Source organism: Callorhinus ursinus, unplaced genomic scaffold, assembly GCF_003265705.2.
Source record: "Callorhinus ursinus isolate GAN/ISIS: 27379988/994484 unplaced genomic scaffold, GSC_fseal_2.0 scaffold12, whole genome shotgun sequence".
NCBI classification, from domain to species: domain Eukaryota; kingdom Metazoa; phylum Chordata; class Mammalia; order Carnivora; family Otariidae; genus Callorhinus; species Callorhinus ursinus.
The window spans coordinates 79,343,733-79,351,341 of record NW_027397074.1 but is presented as its reverse complement, the minus strand read 5'-3'; the positions used below and the strand labels follow the sequence as shown (position 1 = coordinate 79,351,341).

Sequence of the window (7,609 nt, the reverse complement as noted above, 5' to 3'; positions counted from 1 at the left end):
CTTCCTTCCTTCCTTCCTTCCTTCCTTCCTTCCTTCCTTCCTTCCTTCCTTTTCTTTCTTTCTGCCTTTATTTTTAGAGTGCTGTGATAGTTAACTTATAGATCCCCTGGAGGCTTGTTGAACTTTGTTGGGGCAGTTGTAGAGTGGCTCTTATTCTAGGACTTAGGTGGCCTTCCTCTTGAGGTATGACCCGCCCCCTTGGGGTGCCAAGTGTATTCCAAGGGGCTTCAGCGAGTTCTCTCCACTCTGGCTGGTCAGGATTCTTATGTACCCCAGGATGTTTGGCTTCCAGAATCTCCATTCCTGCTCTCTGTCAGGCTTCATGGAGGCTCTGAATGTATCTGCTGTTCAGTGTTTGACCCCCTTTCCATACTGGGAGCAAACCTCCCTGCTGCATTGAGGCCACTTGCTCTGTTGGGGTTCCATGTTCTTGTGCTACAGTTTAGAAGCAGTTCCAAGGCAGAGACCTGAAGCAAATGTGAAGCCCCCTTTCTTCTTCCTTCTTTTCTGTGATGACAACCTCTACTGTCTGCTGTCTAATGTCTGAGAGCCCTTGCCTTAAAAACTTCTATCAAGCTTTACAGTGGCTGATAGATGTGGGCAAGTACACTAACAACTATCCATTTGACTTGAAGCCAAATTCCTGGATTTTTTTTTTTAAAGATTTTATTTATTTATTTGAAAGAGAGTGAGAGAGAGCACAAGCGGGGTGAGGGGCAGATGGAGAAGCAGACTCTCTGCTTAACAGGGAGCCTGACACAGGGCTCGATCCCAGGACTCCAGGATCATGACCTGAGCCAAAAGCAGATGCTTAACCATCTGAGCCACCCAGGCGCCCCCAAATTCCTTTTATTCATTATATAATTATGATGATGTTTATTGCACTTTAAAGGTTCTGATCCTCGTTGTCAAGCTGACACTATTATAAGTGGTCTATAAGAGTAACCTGATAGGGCTCTTAATCAAACTGGATAACATAATTCATTTTTTTAAAAAAAGATTTTATTTATTTATTTGACAGAGACATAGCGAGAGAGGGAACACAAGCAGGGTGAGTGGGAGAGGGAGAAGCAGGCTTCCCACCGAGCAGGGAACCTGATGTGGGACTTGATCCCAGGACCCTGGGATCGGGACCTGAGCCAAAGGCAGATGCTTAATGCCTGAGCCACTCAGGCGCCCACATAATTCATTTTTTAACTGTTCTTCAACACTTTTTTGCAAGTATTATTTCTTTCCAAATTTACGTGAAATTTTTTCTACTCATATTTTCTCATTCCTGTTAATTGTTGGTTTGATTCTTTTCTTAAGTTAGTATCTCCATCTTTATAGTAAATGCTGATAGTTTTCTGGGTATCACTTAAAATTTGTTTCCCTAAATTATTCCTCAGGAATTTGTTTTAATTTGTCTAATGAAAAACCTCTCTCTACAGAACATATAACATTCTCATATGTTTTGTAAAAAAAAAATCTATTTGCCATAACTATATACATTCTTTGAAATATATTTTTTCATGGCTCTCTTTTTACTCTTCTCTCTTTCCCCAGAGACTAAAATGCCATGTAATGCAACAAAAAATTTCCAGTCCTTTTATGTTCAGTGAATTAAAATGGTGGAATTAATATGAGTCAGCTGTCATATCAAGCTCAATGAAATCGGTGATTGCACTGGATGCTATTTGGCCCTAAAATAGATAATATGAGGGCAAATGGTAAGTCTTTAAGAAAAATGTGTGAATTTTTACTGCTCCTTGCTGTAAGCAGCCAGCAGAATCCAGTTACAAAAAAAAAAAAAAAAGGTAGAAAAATTAATTTGGCTTACTCCAGGGAGCAAAAAGCACAGTTGAATGGAGTTAAGAATTTTCTCAGCATTTCCGGATACAAGGAGATTGTGATGGGTCGTAAGTAGTTTAGGGGATAACAGTGGTTGGAAATGCTTCTGTGCTACACAGGGATATGAGTAATAATGGGGAAGGAACATTCTGGATACCCAGGGTCCCAAGACTGGGAGAATAGAGATGTCATTCATGTAATGGACATTACAGGCACCTTCCCAGAAGAAAGACCACCTGTTTCTCTCCACATCTACTGGTTCTTTGAAGTTTGGGATGGGGATGCACCATATAGGGAGGTGGTATTTCAATTTTATTCTAAAATAAAAAAGGGATGGATATCTAGCAGTATATCTAAGGAACTCCTACAAATCCTTGAGAAAAATACAGAACTCTCACTAGAGAAATGGCATAAGGATACAAATAGACCATTTTGAGAACAGAAATCAAGGACCAACATCTAATGAAGAAGTACTTAAACTCATTAGCAATCAGAAAAAAAAATGCAAGTGGGGGAGGGAGGGAGAGACCACTTTCCAGCTTTCTAGATCATTGCCAGTTGATAGGATAGGAGTATAAAGTAAACTCTCTCTCTCGTCCTATTAAATTATTAGTTTTATTTATTTTTCTTAAATTGTCATCTGCATTAGGGTAAACACTGATGGTGATCTAGGAGAAATGGGGTGAAAGAGATTCGGATCTCTTTACACTTCTAGATTGGCAATAATCTAGACAACTGGATAACACTATAAGAGGGTAAGGGGATATGAGAAGCTTTATGCACTTTTAAGTGAGATTTGAGACACATACAGCAATTCTGAGGAGCCCTCTGGTGGTATCTAGATACACAAAATAACATATAGAAATGGTACTTCATGTCTCAACAGTCATGATTCTGGGCATATAATCCTATAAAATGATTATACAGGTCAGGAAGGGATATGTACAAGCATATTCAAAACTGGCATGGAATTGGAGGAAAATTGTGTGTATTCCTGGAGAAGTGGGCATGGAGCACTGTGCATCACTTAGAAATGAGAGACTACAGGCACATTCAGAAAAATGAAGCATTTCACTCACTTGAGCTAAGTGGGAAAATCTAGAAGGTAGAATTGCATGCATAATAAAGTAAGATTTATATGATTTGAAATACATATGTGCAGACATACATGGTAAGGGTTGCATGCTCCAGGAAAAGGTTCATGGCTGGATCATGAACAGGCTACTGTTTCCTCTGGATTTAACCCCAGGTTTACAAAGAGCTGAGATGCTCCTTATCTCTGTGGTGAAATGATGACAACTGAATCCGTGACCTTTCGTTACTGTCTCATCATCACCATGAAGACTGGAAGAAAAGAGGAAGAAAGAACACAGGGAGAGAAAAACATGAAGTGGACAAAATAAAAAGAAAAACGAGAACTGGAGAGACAGTCGTTCCAGATCCCGGTCCAAGTGGTGTTTTTTCCAGACTTGTCCATCACTGCATCATGGCTGCTGAACAGCCTTTTAGACTCATGTTAAATCCACCATGGCTTGAGCTAGCTCCAGTTAACTTGTTACTTCCTTCCAACCGAATACACCACCCACTTCCTGAGCTGGGTCCACAATGAGTTCGTGCACTAAGAGGAACCACCACTTCCGGGCCGTGGATTAGCTGCTGACACGGAAGTATAGCGCTGAGTCTTCCGGTTCAGAGGACTGCATTTCCAGACTGCAGGGTGAGTTTGGCGGCATTTAGCTGAGAATCGCTCCTTGAGCAAGTTGATTTGATCAAGAACTTGTTCGTTCTGAAAGTAAATGAAAAACTTCAACTCCTTTTTCTGGGTCTGTTGATACCAGTAAACAAAAAGTATGTCCCTTTTCGGGGATACAATGCGTCCTTGCTTTCTGTCCTTTGCCTTTGACCAGATGTCCTGGAGTCTGCGTGACTTTGGCCTCAATAGAGCCTATAAGGAGAAGACACAGAAGCTGTTGACAAAGCCCAGGAGGGACCCTGACAAGGGAAGAGCTTGGGGCTGGGGGTCAACAAGCCCAGAACAGGATTTTCCTTTTGTGCTCGGGACTCACCGGCTCGTGGGAGACAAAGGGCTACACAGCAGAGAAGCCCTGCACCATGGCGGCATCAAAGTAGCAAAACGATGAGGCTTCCCCAGGTCCCATCAGCAACCTTCCTGTGACGTGATCGCTTTGCAGACTCATAATGGTCCTGCAACTGCTTCAAGTCACTGAGCAAAAACACCTATGGCATCAGAAGGAAAACTTTTATCCCAGCTCAGTAAATATAGCTAGTTTGTATTTTATTCATTTAGAAACATTCATTTTAAAAACAGTTTATATCTAATTTTACCAACAGAAACAATATATATTTTTTAGAAAGTTGTACAGTAAAAAATAAAATACCACATGACTGCCGAAGATGCTGCCTGTTTTTTTTTTTATTGAAATCAAGAGTGTTTTATTAAAAAGAAACATATTGAATAGATAATAGAGTTAACAGAAGCCAGACGTGAAGATACATTCCCAAAGTTTGCTATTACAATATTTCATTTGTTTAACAAAAACAGCCCAAACTATGTTTTGCCTCAAGCACCAGGCTTTAAGAGAAGTAAATATTTTTTATATAATTTCTATTAGTGTTTTGTTTTTGTTTAATGTCTAGCGTTGATGATAGAATAGGTATTGCAAAGGAGATTATTCTCTGCATTGAAACATATGTAATAGTATTTCATTTACATTTGGGTCATATAGAATTTTGTGGACTACTTTTTTTATATTTTTTAATTTTTTTATTATGTTCAGTTAGCCAACATATACTCCATCATTAGTTTTTGAAGTAGTGTTCAACGATTTATTAGTTGCCTGTAACACCCAGTGCTCATCACCACATGTGCTCTCCTTAATACTTAATAGCCTGCCTCTCCCCATCCCCCTGCTTGTGCTCTCTTTCACTATCTGTCTCTAATAAATAAATAAAATATTTTTAAAAAATTAAAAAAGAAAATAAAAAGATCCTTTAACATGGATTCAAATATAGTTTCTAACTCAGGACTGGGCATTGCTTTTGATGATTATCTAATTATCTTTTAAAATAATATAGATCCTTTTTGTTATGGTTGTTTTTATGACTCTGAGAGTAGCCACTGCTTTGCAGAATATATCACCTTGGTATTCCTGGTATGGTTTGACTGGTTCATTTATCATGAGATAACCTCTCATTTTCTTCTCTGATTTTCCTATCAACCTTTATTTTAAGTAGTACACTTCTTTCTTCATGATCTATTTTTGCTTACTTTCTTCTTCCTTCCTCCTATTCCAGGGAAGTCATGTTAACAGCTTAGTGTGTACCTTTCTGTAGGTTTCTCCTTCCTCATTTAATTGTTCAATGAGGTTGTTTTCTCCACATTAAAACACTGATATCAAATATATATGCAATAATTTGATAACACATCAATAAAATGAGCACTTGAACAAATAACCCCACTCAGGAAATAAAATATTGCCAAAGTCTTTGAAATCTTGGGTTTTTTCCTCCAGATATCATGACCCCACCCCCCACCCCTCCTATTCTATTCTAATCTATTCTAATTACTCTCTTACTAGACTGTTAGCTTCCTGGAGAAAAAAATCTGTTTCTATTCATTTTTGCAAAGGTCTAGATACAGACTCTGAGGGAGGCCAAGGGAAGCGAGTAGGATGTAGGGCTCCCCCTGCCTCAGTCTAGATGCTGTCGCTGCTATAAGATGACTGACTGTCACAGCTCATTTTACAGATGGGGATACTAAGGCTCAGAGAGATCTAGTCACCTGTGCCTTCTCTTCTGCCTACACAACTCTTTATATCCCTTCTAAATGGACAGGTTCCCCCATGGTGAGAAGACCAGATTCCTGATTTCCTGCTCAGAGTCACACTCAGTACACCGTGTGCCTGGGCCCTTGCTGTGGTGAGAGCGAGGGAAAGAATTGCCTACAATTTTTAGAGTCTATTGCTTGTCCATCAACTGTTCTGTTCCCACCAACACTGTTTCAAGTACAGGAACATGTTCGAATGTTTTGTTGTTATAAAATAGAGTCATTTCTCTCTGTCCTCTGTATAATAATTGATACAGTAGAGATGGAGCACGGGCTCCTCGAGTGATTGTGGCAACAGCAAAGGGTGCTAAGCCCACCCTCCCCTGGTGGCAGTGGATTAGAGCCTGGGCTTGAGTCCTGGTTCTGCCATCCAGCAGCTACATAAACATGGGCAAGTCTCTTAAATTCCCTTTGACTTTATTTTCTCATTGGTAAAATGGGTATAATGAGTATTTCCTTCAAAAGTTGTTGTGAACTTTATATAAATAAGGAATTTAGAACCGTTCTTTATACAGAATAAGTACCATATTTGTGTCTGCTATTATTGTTTTCTGGACCCGGTACTCTAACCCGTGGGATCTATGAAGTTAATACTATGTCAAAAGAAAATCAGACATTTACTGACACAGAATTGTGCTAGCTAACTAACATGTCATTCTCCCATACTGAGCTGAAATTTATCCAATGAGTGTAAATTCATTGCATAACATAGTTTCTTCTTGATAGTCTTAGATAAATAAAAATAAATAATCGTAGATTAGTTATTTACCAAATGCTGTTATTTTGGTAGATAAATGTTTGCTTTATTTTTATGTTCTGAGGTCATCTGTAATAAAAGACACCTTCATGATGAAATTGTTGGTTGGAGTGTGGTAACTTAGAAACTGTTGCTGCCCCCTCCTGGGAGAAAGTTGTGTGTGTGTGTGTGTGTGTGTGTGTGTGTGCACGCACACGCAAGCACATGTGTGTGTCAGAAAGAGGGAGGGAGAGAGAGAGAGAGAAAGGGAGGGGGAAAGGGAGAGAAGGGGAAAGGCAATGATATAATGATTTGGAATTAAGACCATCAGAAAGTGCAAGAGTGTGGGTAGAACTCAGAGAAAGAATGCTTGCTGGCAGGTTGCTTCCAATGACCCGGTCTAGGCTTCAGGTTCTCAATCACATCTGCAAAGCAGAGGATCGCATTCCTCACACAAAGGCTCTTAACCTTTTTGGTACACGGACCCCTTCGGCAATCTAGTGAACCCTAAGAACCCTTTCTCAGAACAATGTTTTAAACCCATGAAATGGAATATACTGTATTACAGAGGAAACCAATTATTTTGAAATGCAGTTATCAAAATATTTTAAAAGAAATTTATGATATATTAATATATGACATTTTAAAATTCATTAAATAAAATATATCCTGGTGATTTTGAAAACTACCATGATTTCAAAATAGTGATGACAGTAAAGATAGCTATTCTATGTAATGAGGTATGAAAGTACCTATGACTTTCATATCAACCATTAATGTATGCAAATATCTGTGATTTCTATTCTATTATTGCCCTTGTCACAGGTACTGCTAACACCACTAGTGGTTTATTCACTGTATCTCTCCTGAACTCAGTGTTATATTTTAGTTAGAGACTAGTGAAAATAAAGGTATATTTTTCCCATTCAAACTCACAGATTTCCTGAATTCTATCTATGCACCCCTTGGAGGTTCATGGGTCACAAGTTAGAATGACTGTTTTAAAAGAGAATATGCTTCGTCCTGGAGTCCACGGAAGGCAGCAGGAGGAAGTTTATATATTCCCAGAAGTAGCTGGCCCACATGTCAAAAGTGTTCTGATTTGAAAGAAAGAAGGAAAGAAAGAAGAAAGAAAGAAAGAAAGAAAGGAAGAAAGAAAGAAAGAAAGAAAGAAAGAAAGAAAGAAAGAAAGAAAG

General features: G+C 39.0%; 1 long non-coding RNA gene and 1 gene segment (V, D, J or C); one reads left to right on the top strand and one right to left on the bottom strand.

Moving 5' to 3' along the window:
• Positions 1 to 7,609, bottom strand: part of LOC112811051 (T cell receptor beta constant 1-like) — an 84,310-nt gene that overhangs the window by 69,433 nt on the left and 7,268 nt on the right.
• On the top strand, positions 1,549 to 6,446 carry LOC112811053 (uncharacterized). Its single transcript, XR_003204955.2, has 2 exons — positions 1,549 to 1,709; positions 3,080 to 6,446. It is a non-coding gene; the product is annotated as an uncharacterized lncRNA (long non-coding RNA).